Source organism: Chinchilla lanigera, unplaced genomic scaffold, assembly GCF_000276665.1.
Source record: "Chinchilla lanigera isolate Chin_1 unplaced genomic scaffold, ChiLan1.0 scaffold00005, whole genome shotgun sequence".
Classification (NCBI taxonomy): domain Eukaryota; kingdom Metazoa; phylum Chordata; class Mammalia; order Rodentia; family Chinchillidae; genus Chinchilla; species Chinchilla lanigera.
Window position 1 is genome coordinate 22918058 of NW_004955406.1, and position 13663 is coordinate 22931720.

At 40.7% G+C, this 13663-nt stretch overlaps 1 long non-coding RNA gene across 3 annotated transcripts in view; it reads right to left on the reverse strand.

Annotated features, from left to right (window-relative positions):
- Nucleotides 1-839: 839 nt before the first annotated feature.
- Nucleotides 840-13663, reverse strand: part of LOC102030496 — a 98871-nt gene continuing 86047 nt past the window's right edge. Inside the window, exons 1-3 of one of the 3 annotated variants that reach the window (XR_001236676.1) lie at nucleotides 3143-3278; nucleotides 2664-2723; nucleotides 840-1552 (exon numbers count right to left, since the gene is read on the reverse strand). This is a non-coding gene — a long non-coding RNA (uncharacterized LOC102030496). Of the gene's footprint in view, nucleotides 1553-2663; nucleotides 2907-3142; nucleotides 3279-13663 lie in introns of those variants that run through there. The other 2 variants (XR_001236675.1, XR_259504.2) reach the window with 2 other exon arrangements.

The following is a 13663-nucleotide window of genomic DNA, read 5'->3' on the forward strand; positions in this document are numbered from 1 at the left end:
CACGGAGGCACCCTGCAGATTCTCTTGCGGCAGACTCTGCGGCTTCTAGTTCTTTACATCTTGCAGTCAAATGGAACAAGTCCTTGCGCACTCATCATCCGGATCCCCTGGACAGCTCACGGCTCCTAACCCTCCCCCGGCCGACCTTGTTTCCAGCTGCTGATCACTGTTCTGCAACTCAGGATTCACGCAGCACTTTCTCCAAGGTGGCCACGCAGATCTCTCTCCTCTTTACATGCTTTTGCCCTGCAAAAAGCTAAAACCAATATGCGATCTGTGTGCCAGTTTAAGAAGACAGAGGATTTGTCACAAGGCCCATGATTAATTGTCCAGTGAACTGCACAGGCAGCCTCACTGCTACAGCAGGTGAGCCTCCTTTGGTCCTTCTTGGAAATAAGCAGAGCTTGCATTTGTGAAGCATAGAAAGCAAGTGAGCTGAGAGAAAGAGGTCAGAGTGCAGGGAGGAAATCTAAGGAATTTGCCTCTGAACGGCCAGTGACCAAATGTACCATCAGTGGTGACCGGCATTTTAGTATCTCAAAACCAAATAAATCTTGTTCACATCATCATTTCAACTTAATATTTGGGGGTTTGGTATATATTTTTATATAGTGCTTAACTTGAAAAGTTAATATGATATCTTACTGCTATCCTTTATAGCCTCCTTACTGTATATCTTGTATTCCAGATAAACTGTCTCATTTCAGCATCATAAGCAATTGTAAATTGGATACTTTTATTCTTACTTCATATAAGAAACACAGTCTCTGAAAGCTTAACTAACTCCTGAACTTATGATCTGATAAGCAGTGGGCCTGAGACAAAAGTTAAAGCCAGGGTTCGTCATTACCTTTAATAGAGTAGGGCTTCACAAGTAAGCAACACACAGGCCTTACTGCTCAAATGTCAGCCACTTGTTTAGCATTTAATACTCAAGAATGTTTATCAGACCAAACCAAACACACACATTCAAAGGCTCTATTAAAACATGAGCTTCTCACACAGGGACACTGTCACTCATGCGTCTTGTCTATCGCTTCTCCCTTTCCCTTACCCAATTATTGGGTGTCTCTGAGCCTTATTCCCCACCCCCATTAAACAAATATTTAGTGAGCATGTGCTATGAGCTGCCCTGTTCTGAGTTCTCTTGCTCCATGTCACACCTTTAGTTTACTCAGTTCCAATATTGTGAATGAAATAACACCCTCTGTGTTTGCCTCTCTAGCTGAAGATGAAGACATAAAAGAAGACTATCTCTGCTATCTGTAATGTCAGAGTCAAGCAAAGGAAAATACCATCAGCCAACCTCTGCCCAGCAGTGTGGCCTACAGCAGGAGAGTAGAGGAATATATGAGCCACAGGCAGCCGCAGGGAGACATGGTGCCCTCGAGGTGAGTGGGGTGAGCACACTGGGAAAGCTCAGCCCCGCACCCACCCCACGGCACAGTGCCAGGCTCATTATTGTCCAAATCTGGAGAGAGACATGCCCCGTGATGCAGCTGAAGCACTTCCAGCTCTCAGCGGATTCTTCTCTGCTGGGCAATGGGGTTGCCTGAAGGAGATAAAAGAAGAGGCCAGATCAGATTTGCAGGATATGTGGCTGGTACCTGCGACATAGCAAAAAGCAGGGGAAGGAGATGAATGCGCTTACTGAGACCACTACCTGCCAGCCCAGAGTGAGGGACAGGATAGGCGGGGTGGTGAGGGGTTGAAAGTCACACCAGGTCGGGGCCTAGAGGCAAGCGACCCAGGGCCACTCCCCTGGCCCACCATGGCTGCGTGTCTTTAAGACTAATCTTCATCTCAGCTATTCACAGTGCACATTTGTATCTGACTTTCTAAATTTGCAGCTGACTACAGTAAAAGAAATGCATATAATGGGTTTATTAAAATAGAAATTAGACTTTAATTAATAGATTAAATAGATTTTAATTTCCACTGTTAAAAATATACAAAATAACCATACCCTAGGCCAATATCACTATTAAGGGCATTAAATTTGATTCCGAGCTTCCAAAGAACCAAAAGGCAAAAAATATAGCATGGCCCTACTTAAGTCTTCATTATTTTGGAGGAACAATGTTTTTGCAGGTACTAAATTCTGAAAGGAATTTTGAACACTGGGTTTTTTTGAAGGTGGTGACATCATTCTGCCCCTGCGGTTTTCCTTCAGGTCTGTCCTCAACTGTCTGCTCTGAGAGTCATTTCCTGGTGCCATGTCTCCAGTGACATTTGTCTTCCAGTGGTAAAACAAAAAAATATGACTCTGGTTCCATGCCCACTTGGCGCTGTCACCTCTTGATTTCATTTTAAAATCATATCTTAGTTTTTAATTCATCAAAAGTCAAAAGGCTTTCCCCCACTGTTTAAAAGGGACCCTGGACTCTAAGCTTTTGACCTCCTGCCTTGAGTTATAAAAGAGACTGAGGGAGTTGTTTTGGACATGGGTTTTCTTTGTTTTGTTTTCTTTTGCTTTTATCTTCGCTTTTCTTCTCTGTCTTTCCATATAAATCAGGTATTTAAAAGGACAAATGGTGACTTTAAGGTGCACTCTGCAGCTTGTTTAAATGTGTTTGGGGAAAATTTACCTTGGATGGGAAATGAGATTGTGTATTCACCCAGCTGTACTGGGCCCACCCTCTCCCTTCCCTCCAGTTCAGTACCTGTCCTTTCTCCTTTCATGCGATTGTGCTGGCTCCTTCCATATGAAAGAACTCTTCTTACTTGAAAAAAAAGTTTTTAAAAAGTGGATAATAAAAATACAAACACAAACAGTCTTCCTAGATTTTGTGGAAAACAGACATTGAAGACACTGTGCCTGGTTCACTGAACAAACACTAAACGGGATCCGCCCTGAGAAGGACACAAGGCAGGAGTCCACAAGGAAGGGAATCAAGTCCATAGACTTCTGGTCCCATAAGCTGCTCTTAGTGGAAGGACAGAGACAACACATAAACAAATACATTTTGTCAGACAGCAGCAACGCTGAGAAGTGAGGCAGGCAAAAGGACAGCGTGTCCTATGTCAGATGATTTACCCAGGAAACCTGCTTTACATGGCTCAGTTTTCCCACCTTTTTATCTGGCTACATCACCTTTTCCTTAGCAACAGAGCACAGAATAAACATTACAGAACCAAATACCTTTCACCAACTTGACCATTAAGGATGGGAGGAAAGCGTCCTGCTGCTATTTGAAGCGGAGACCGTTGCCAAATCGTTCATAACAAAAATAACAGTCCACATGAGCCAGGCCATTTCTGTGGTAAACCTGATTGAACCTAAGCTCCCAGCTGAATGCAAGCTCACTCTGAACTCCCTCCCAGGATGCAGAATAGCTTATGCGGCACTTGTACACGCCCTACCCTCAACATCCACCAGCTCACGGGGGAGCCCTGGCAATGACGTGCTGGGGACTGAACAGTAGTCTCCCCCACTCGCCTCAGAGTCAGTATTCAAGACTTAACCCTAAATCTGATGGGTTTTGGAGGTGGTGCCTCTGGCGGTAATCAGGTTCAGATGTGGTCATGAGGGTGGGGTCCACATGATGAGGTTGGTGCCTTGAGAACAAGAGATAGCAGGAATCTTACTCTGTTTCCTTCTGCCATGTGAAGATATAGTGAGAAAGGAGCAGTCTCCAAGCCGTGAAGAGAGCTCTCACCAGATCCCAGCTAGGCTGGCACCTTGGTCTGGGACTTCCAGCCTCCAGAACTGTAGCAACACACATTTCTGTTGTTTAAGCCACACAGCCAGTGATGTTTGGTGTGACAGGAGGAACACCACATCCCAGCCCAAGAAATCCTAGCTAGTGGTGGTAGGCGGGTTATTTAACCTCTCTGAGACTGACCTCATCTTCTATACATTAAGATAAAATAGTAAATACCTCACAGGGTTCTTGTGAGGATTAAAGTAACCACTACATGTATAACACTGAGGACATGTCTGACAGATGGCACTCGGTAAGTGTTTATTGTTGTTATAACTCCAATTTGCAGATGAAGATACTGAGGCTCTAACAGCTCCATTAACTTGCCCAAGGTCATCTGGAGGCTGGGTGTCAGATTTAGAATCTGAACTTAGGTTTCTCTAACTCTTAACTCCTGCTTCTTGTCACTACTAGCAGAAATTAAACTAATGTTACTTGTAAGAGATCCCGATCCAAATAATAATAGCAAGGTCAGGTGCATTCATGAGAGCCTGGGACCATGCATTCTACTGGTGAGTTGGTCCATTGGCAGTGTTTACCGAGTCTGCTGACAGCATTGACAACTCAAAGCAAATGGGTTTTCCCCTTGCCTGATTATTTACTTTCATGCCTTTATTTGTCTGTTTAGCACTTACTAAATTGTGGGTTATGCATAGAAACCAATAAAATGATCCTACTTTCAGTCTGGGAAGAAAAAGGCAGAAAACCTAGAACTGACAAAGCAGGAGAGAATATGATCAGATGCACAGGGTCATGGACCCAGGCAAAATAGGTCTGGAATGAGAAGTGTTAATAAGACTCAAAGAGTTTGAGCAAAGCCCTGTAGAAAGTGACAGAGATAAATTAGCTAGGAGTTCTATAAAGGAAAGATTTCAAATTCAAGACCAGGACAGTGAAGTTGTTCTGATGAAGTTCTCTACTAAGCCATGACAAATTCAGTGAATATTTTGGAGGTGAGTTTTATATGATAGTGCTGTGGTAGTAAGTATTTTTTTAAAACCCATTTGGTGTTTTTATGGAGAGAAATCTGAACTTGAAACCCTCTTGCTAAAGGTTTTCCCTTTTGGGTCAGCAAGTGTAGCCGTCAGGCTTCAGTCAGTAAGGGAAGCCACACCATTATTTTAATGGAGTGGATTTAACTTAAAGAATTAAAACTAGATATAGTTGTTACCTTGGTAACTAAACACATCCAGGAAGAACTCTGCAGTATTATGGAGTTTGCAACTGTAGAAAATAGCTCTGAGGAGAGGGGATTAACCCATGCTGATATCCCTCTAGGGACCAGAACAAGGCTGATTTTGCCAGAGTTGGGGAAATTGTGGACTCAGCTGCTGATGTAGGATGTCAAAGAAGCACTGCTAGCGTGATGTTCACAGAAACGGGAAGCAGGTCAGAAGCCAGAAAGAAGTAAGAGCTTTTCAGCTCCTGTAGCCTTGCAGCCTTGTCCTAGAGCTGCCTTTGACAGAGCGTAGAATGGACCCAGTTAGCAACCCAAACATGAATGCAAAATATAAATGCAAACACAAACATGAAGGCAAAACAAGGAAAAATATTGCATCATTCCTCTTTTTCATCCCAAAAGGGAAGGCACACATGCGAATGGGAGGCACGGTAGGACTATGTTATACCAGAAGAATGCACAAGTTTTTTGACAGGAGCAATGAATCGGTAATGACTTGTTTTAAGGGAGCAAACAGGAAAGACATCATACATAACTCTTGAGCTGAGCTTGTAAGATGAACTTTGTTAGCCAGGTAGACATGGTCAACAAGAACATTCCAGACAGGAGGGAGAGAGCCTGGACAAAGATGTTAAGGTAAGAAGGAATGAGGTGCACTTGGAGATTATGGGAATGTAACTTGTCCAGGCTGAACTATGAGACATAAGAAAAGGAGGGTGTGGAAAAAGACGAGGCTAATGAGGTAGGCAGGGGACACATCAAGAATACTTTCTTTGGGCTGGGGATTTAGCTCAGTGGCACAGCGCCTGCCTGGCAAATGCAAAGTCATGAGTTCGGTTCCCAGTACTGGAAAACAAAACAAAACAAAACAAAACAAAAAAAGAATACTTTCTTATGCCAGTTGCTTTGTTGGAACCTTATCCTAGAAGAAATGACAGATTTAGCTTAAAGAGGTAACATGAAGAGAATCATGGTTTTGGTGGATAACTCATTATGAAGAACTGCTCATAAGACAGCAAACAGGCCAGATGGGAGACCGTTAAATATCCCAGCTGAGCAGTGGAAAGAGTCTGGCCAATGGAAGTAGAAATGGAGTGGAAGGAGGGGACAAATGGAGAAATGCTAAGGGAGTAGAAGAAAGTGAACGTCAGGATGAAGAAGAAACAAGAGTCTGGGTTTTGACTCAGGTCACTGGATGGACGTTGGTGCTCTTCTCCAAGGGAGGTTGGCAAGGATTGGTCTATGGGTAAGGAAAGAAATAAAAAGAATAAAATCATGACCTAAGTTTCAGACATTTCAATGATGAGAAGCATCTTAAAGGCAATTGAACAGATATTGATCTTTTCTCTAACAGGCCTCTACAGTCCAGATGACCTCAACTGTCACCTTTCTAAAGGAGCATTGCTCATTAGGAATATGGGAACCCTTTAGCAATTCCAGGAAAGATCTCTTGGATTTTTGACAATTATATAAGACAGGGTCATCATTTCCTATTATAATTACTCTTTTCCTCTGTCCTCATGATAGCAGTAAGTCCTATGCTGGGAATTTGACTGATGATGACAAAGATTTGCATATAAACGGCTCTATCCTTGTGCCTAAGGATCCTTTCCTTGACTAATTTGTGACCTGAAATCATTCCTAAAAAGATGTTCATAAATTTCCTTTTTAAATGTTTTATATTGTGCTAAAGTGAGTTCAGATCTCAGATAGTGATGTAACTGCTATTCTTAAATTCCCCAGGACCACTGGTATATCCTAGTCACCTAAGGGCTACTGTCATGATCAGAGCTTACACTCTTTTCTTTATTTTTTTTTCAACTTCTGCATTGAGATACCAATTATACATATAGAAATAAGGAGAAACTGCCTGATAATAGTATTGTTCTTTTTAAAGAACTCTAGAAGGCCTCCTTGGTACTTTATCATAGTTTTATTCATTCAAATAATCTTCCTTTACATTGCATTTATTTTTGCTCTGAAGAAAGAAAATGAAAGGATAATTTGTAGGCATCCAGGGGGGCCCATACATGTCCCAGAATCACTTCTGCCTTCTCCTTCTGCCTCTGAGATTTCATTCACACCTTTTCATTCATCCAACAATTCAGTACTCCTCTTGCTTCAAGTCCCAGCTCAAAACCACCAATCTTTCTGACCTCCCTAACCACCCAAACCCACAGCAGTCCTGTGAGCTCCAACATCAGGACTGTGGCTATTTTAGCCCATAGGTGGCAACGTGGGTTCGGGATACTGTTTTTCTAGGTGTATAATCTGTCCTGTTAGTAAAATACAAGCCTCAGGAGGTCAGAAACCTTCTCGCTTATCTCTCTCTGTACTTGTGCATGTAACGACAGGCTGTCGCTCTTGCTGTACTGGAGATTAAACCCAAGGCCTTCACACTGAGCAATATCACCAGCCCTTTTTTTTTTAAAAAAATTTCAGACAGTATCACTAAGTTCCCCAGGCAAGACTTAAACTTGTGATCTTATGGCCCAGCCTTCCAGAGTACTAGGACTACAGGCATATACCACCACATTCAGGTACTAACAGGCTTTGAGTCAAGGCCTAGAGGTCTCTGGATATTTACTTTATCGCTGACCTCTGGCCTCCCTGCTCTTTATGTGCAGGCTTTCTTCTAACCTTCAAGGATCTTGTCATAGTGCAGAAGGCACCGAGTGAGGTGCTTCCTTTCCTTATTCACTCTGCTGATCTTCCTCCTTTCTCCACACGGGTGAGTTGCACTGTATAATTTGCATATATTTATTAACTATCTCCAAGTAACACAGCACACACCCTTCAAATGCTACACAGTCTTGATAAGTAGAAGGGACTGCTGTTTCAGAAGGAAGTTAGGTGCCATAAAAGTTAATGTGTTTAGTCCATAAAGCAAAAATATTCCTCTAAACAATGGTAGCATGGACATTTGTGTTTATACTTTATGACCTTATTTATTAGGCAAAATGATGCCTTATCTGAGTTTTAAAATATGTTTAGGATGATTAGCAGTGGGCTCCTGGGTGTAACTCCGTGACAGGTTAAATACCAGCTCTGCACACAATCCTGGAGAGGAAGTCTGTGGAAAAGGCAGTTTTTATATCCTGTAGGGAGTAATTTCTTCTCTGTTTAATCAGCTAACCTCTGAATATTGAACAAGGGGCTTATATTTGAAGATTTCCAAACATCTGAGCTGGGCTATGTTAGTTTATTTGGTTTAGTTTACTGGTTAATTCATTTGCATCTTGGTAAAGGGAAGACAGTTACTAGTAGTAGAAAGAGGATTTGGGTCCACAACGTTTTCAGAGATGAGTGGATGTGAGACCTGAGTTCTGAAAAACACTGCTTTTCATCCCTTTTAAGTAGATTCTCCCAGTCTTGGAAAGTAAGGAAAGAAGAACACTAACTTCTCCTTGAGAGTTGCTGGCTTTCAGAAGTAAAATAATTCAAAGAGTGGCTGCTAAAATGTGAGAAAACTGCTTATTGATCATTCTTCCTACCTTCTCAGGCTCTTTTTCTCCAGTTACAGAGTAAGTGGAAGAAAATATTATCCATATATCTTTTATTTCTCTCCTCCCTTCCTCTCACGACCACAACTGCCTTCCTACCACCACCATCTGCAAACACAAACCTGTAATATCTTATCTCTCCTTTAAGTATTGATTTTTAAGCAATAACATGTGTGGGGTGAAGTGTGATTTTTTCCCCCCTGCATCTTATATTTTAATTGAGAATCTCTTCTGTACCAGATAGTGTGGCAGGAGATATTTTAAAATAGGGGAGCCACTTTTACGCTATTCATTATGCTCATAATGTTTCCTGGGCTATACGAATATCATTATCCATTTGTGGCTATTTATAATGAAGTCACAATTGTTAAGTCCAGGAGTTGTTGAAACTTGAGAGGAGGTTGACCCAATAGCTCAGTGTTGTCCCCACCACCTTATTTTTTCTGCTTTCTATTACTATGCTTTATCCTTAGGGTGTCTTCCCTCATAGCATCCACATGACTACAGTGGTTCCAAACTTCACATCCATAAAACATAACATCTAAAAGAGATAATTTCCTTTCCAAGCATTTCAATAAAAACCATCTTTGAATCAGTAACTGTGACTAGGCTGTAGGCTATGCTAACTGACCGGAGCAAATGAGCTCCCCTTCCGGCAATGGGAGAGAGCAGCTTCTACTGAAGTATGTAACTTGAACCATCAGGCAGTGACGAACATTTGAACAATAATTTGGGATGCTACAGTACTTGGAAAGGATAGGAGATAGCAGTTAAAAAGTAGTAAAGGTAAGCGACCAACAAACTGTCTTTAATACTTATCCATTTTTTCCTAATCGTATCATATTACCCATGACCAGACTTCCCATATCTTCCCTGGGTAATTTGATAATTTTCCAGCTGAACGTTCAGGTGCCCCTTCTCTATTTGGTCTGTATCTGTTTCTCTATGGATTGCTCAAACTTTTCTCTAATATGATTACCTACTTTTTGTCTTTACTTAATTTTTTTTCCCATGCTCTGGACCTGTTTCTATTTCAGTACTCTTTGCCTTACAGCTTAAACTTTCTCTCCCCTACCGGTGAGGTTATTCTCATCTCCTTTTTCAACAAACTTTCTGAACCACCTGCTAATTCCATCCTGCCTATAGTGGTCCCTAAACACACCCTTCCATGACAAGTCATCTATGAAGAGGAAATGTAGAAAATGACATAGGTGCCCCTTACCTTAGAGCTGAATATAAATTTACCCATGTGTGGGCTTCAAAAATGTCTATAGTTCATTTCTCCCATGTCATCACCTTTCCCCATACCTAAAATTGGACTATCCCTTACTTAGAACTTCTTTACAGCAAGTAAGTAAATGGACAAAAGCCCAGATGCATGAATCTTGAATTTAGGCACCCAAACCAGAGCCATGAAGCTAACAATGAAACCAATCACAAAAGAATCTGTGCAACTTGAACTATGTGAAGTATCTTGCTATTTCCTTAATCTTAAAGAATTTGAGATGCTTACCTAATTCTCAAAATTGGAAAATTTCTCTCTTAGAGTGTTAAACTGCTCCAAAATATGGTGATCAGATGTGAAAATCTCTTTGGTAATTATAGAACAAATTTTGGACATTTTTTCAAATAACATTATTATTATTATTTTATAAGACATGCTCCATCCAGATAGTCTAACACTGGGTCATTTCAGTCAGTGAATTTTTCTTAAGAATTCTTCCCTATCATTTCAAAGTAATTCTCTGAAAAAAAAATCTATTTTACAGACATAGTTAGAAATAATAGAATAGACTCATTAGAAGGAACAGATTGTTACTTTTTTATGGGAAATAAATGCTTTAAAAATTTTTCCATTTCAAAGCATGAATCAAGAGAGACTAGCCCAAACCCTAAGTGTTGCTGAGACCCTTGTTATGTGGTTGGCTGCTAATGTTGATACAAAGGTTTGCAATAACTGTAAAACAAAAATCCTTATAAATCCATAAATATAGCATATTATAAGACATGGCCATAGATGCATACATGGCTGGCTTCCTGGATGGATGGGTGCTTGGATGAATGGGTGCTTAGGTTGATGAATGGATGGAAATCCAGTGAGTAAAACAAAATATTGATGGTTGAATCTAGGTGGTATGCTCATGGGTATTCACTGACTAATTACTTCAATTTGTCTATGTGTTTCAATATTTTCAATGTGAAATGTTGGAGGAAAAAGGAATCTTGAATAACAAAGGGACACACCAAAGGAGGGAGGACTAGTACACAGACATAGCCGAGGAAGACGCCTATAGACAATTAGGGAGATATTTACACAAGCACAGGCATTATGGGGTGGGACTGGCAGTTCTCAAATAGGCAACACAAGAGTTATACAGCAGATGGATTCTGGGAAAGACTGTTAGAAAAAGGCAATAGATGCAGCTAGTCAACCATGAATTCCTTCCATTACCATTCCTCCCACTGTAATCGAAATCCTATTCTCTTTATGCTTTACCATGAGGAAAGAGGAAGTCTTAAAACCTGTGCCAAGCTCTTTGCTGAAATTCTTTACTTTTTGTAGCAAGCCTGAATGCATGACAATATACGGTGTATATTTTGGTTTTAGGTAGTCTTATAGCATTCCTTACCAACTTTTCAGTAAAGTCACATTTATCTTCCCAGGGAGCTAGCTCACCACCAGTGGCTACAGACTTTCTGCCTTGTCCTACCTGGCAAAAGGTATGGACAAAACCAGTGAGATCTGAAGGCATTGTCTTCACAAATTTTAACCATGAGCAGTCAGTCATTGGTGGAAAATTGTTAGTATTGGAAATACAAGTACTTTAAAGAATGTGTTCATTAGTTGCTGCTACCTCGATCCTTTGCACTTCGGTGGATTTCTGCAGTTTTGATTGTGCAATTTTGATATTTGATTCTTGGGTAATTTTGATTGTTTTTGTTGCTTGCAAACAAAGAATTCTGACAGAGGCTCTGTAGAAATAACAAAATAACTTAGAAATAACAAAACAACATATACTCAGAGCAATTAAATGTCCTGGCTCATGTCATCATTTAATATTCAGACCTGAGTTTCTCTGCTTCAGAATCCATCTCCTAAGCTGGAGATGTAGCTCACGCACAGACCTCTTACCTAGCATATAGAAAGCCCTGGGTTCAATTCCCAGCCTTGCAATAATAATGATTTGAAAATCTCTCTCTATACTTACTCTAGCTTTCTTGTTTAAACTCTCTTGATTGGGTTCATAGCCTGTTTCAGGCATGTAGTAGCTGAGCAGTGTGCCAGTGTCAAAATTCCAACTTTCTGATTTGCAAAATAAAGTAAGGAAGGTCATATATCTCAGCTGCACAGCAGATATGAGAAGGTAATTTATGTCAGATGTTTAGGTACAGTGACTGGCATACAATAAAGTGTTCCATAAATGTTGATATGATAATGATGGCAATGATGATAGTTTCCGTCAGAGACCTGGCAAGAAAAAAGGATATTGCAGGAGCTTTTAATAAAGAGACTAGTCTCAGTTATGCAGCCCACAAAGGTCAGCTTCTAAGGATGCAGATCAGAGCAGAGAATAGTAAATAATGGACCTGTAGACACACTTCATCTTAGCATCCTTTTGTCTGACTGATAAACATGTGTCTCTAACAGTTAGCATCCATAAAGTCCTACCAGCTACCATTTCATTATACATGATATGAATTCAATCATACATCTAACAGCTAAAAAAGTTAGGCACTATCAATGCCTTTTATATAAGATGGCAGAGAAACAATATAGAAAATGATTAACATAAAACATAGCTGCATTGTTCTCCAAGGTTGATCATAAGGGAAAAAAATGGTTAACCATAGCTTATTTCATCCACTACCAATCTCCTTACTCCCTAGTTCCTATGTTGGATTGTGTTCTTTATTTGTAAGAAACTTTAAGACAGTCTGGAGGTTCGAAGTTCTTTATCAGTGTCTGCCCAAATATCCGCATTCCATGTAAGAAGGTTCTGCTCTCCTCTGCATCCAAGCAAAACAGACATTGGTGCTGCAGTTCTCAGAACTCACTCCTATCTGACATCTGCTCAAGATGGGAAGCAACACTTTTAAAACTTTCACAGGGTGTTCTAATTCCTACTTATTCCCTGGCTGCAACTTTGAACTTTTGGTTTATCCTTTAATCTCTGAACATCACTTAGGACTGACAGACACAGCCAGCTCAAACCACAATCTTGAAAATTGCCGTCACCACCATAGCAACTAAGGACTACATGTAATTGATCTTTCAACATCTTGCTCTTTACCTGCACGGCATCCCATCTGTTACAAGTAATAATCCAAATAACATACCATGGATTATCTGCGACTCATTTTCCTACATGAAGAAAGTTCTGTGTTCTCATTAAATATCAGTTTCCTGTTGTGCTGCAAAAAAGTCCCATAAACTTACTGACTTTAGACAGTCCCCATTTATTATTCTATAGCTGTATAGGTCAAAAGTCTAACATGGGTCTCACTGGGCAAAAATTGAAATTGCAATCTTTTTGAAGGTACTAGGGAACAGTCTATTCCCTTGACCCTCCTATCTCTAGAGGCTGCCTGCATTCTATGGCTCACGGTTCCCTTCTATCATCAAAGTTGACAAAGGCTGGTCAGTCCTTCTCATGTCACATAAAGTCTGGTGCTAACTTTTTTACCTCCTCCCCCTTTAACTTTAAGGACCCTTTGATTACGTGGATATCCAAGAAATGTAATATCTCTATTTTGAGGTCAGTTGATGAGCAACCTTAATTCTGTTTAAAATGTAATTCCCCTTTGCTATGTGACATAATATATTCACAGGTTGATGGGATTAGGAAGTGGACATCTTTAGAAGGCTACTATTGCCATTATTGCACTATACAATCCCACATACTATTGATGCATTCTGATTGGATTACTTTATTCATCTAGGTCCCGTAAGAAAAGAAATGGCACACTCAAAGGTGTTATTGGAGTACATGTAATCAAGAAACAATTCCAAAGAAGTAGGTGGGAAAAAGAAAATTAATAAAGGATTTTAAAAGAACTCTGAAATGAATAATAGCAGCAAGAGGCAAGGACTGGCAAAAGCAGTTCTCAGGACCAGTTGGGGGATGTGGCCTTAGAGAGAGGGGACATAAACACTGGTTGAGTATGGCCATGCCAGGAAGTCACCAGGGGAGGATCTCTCTCTCTCTCTGTCTCTCTCTGTCTCTCTCTGTCTCTCTTTGTCTCTCTCTCTCTCTCTCTCTCTCTCTCTCTCTCTC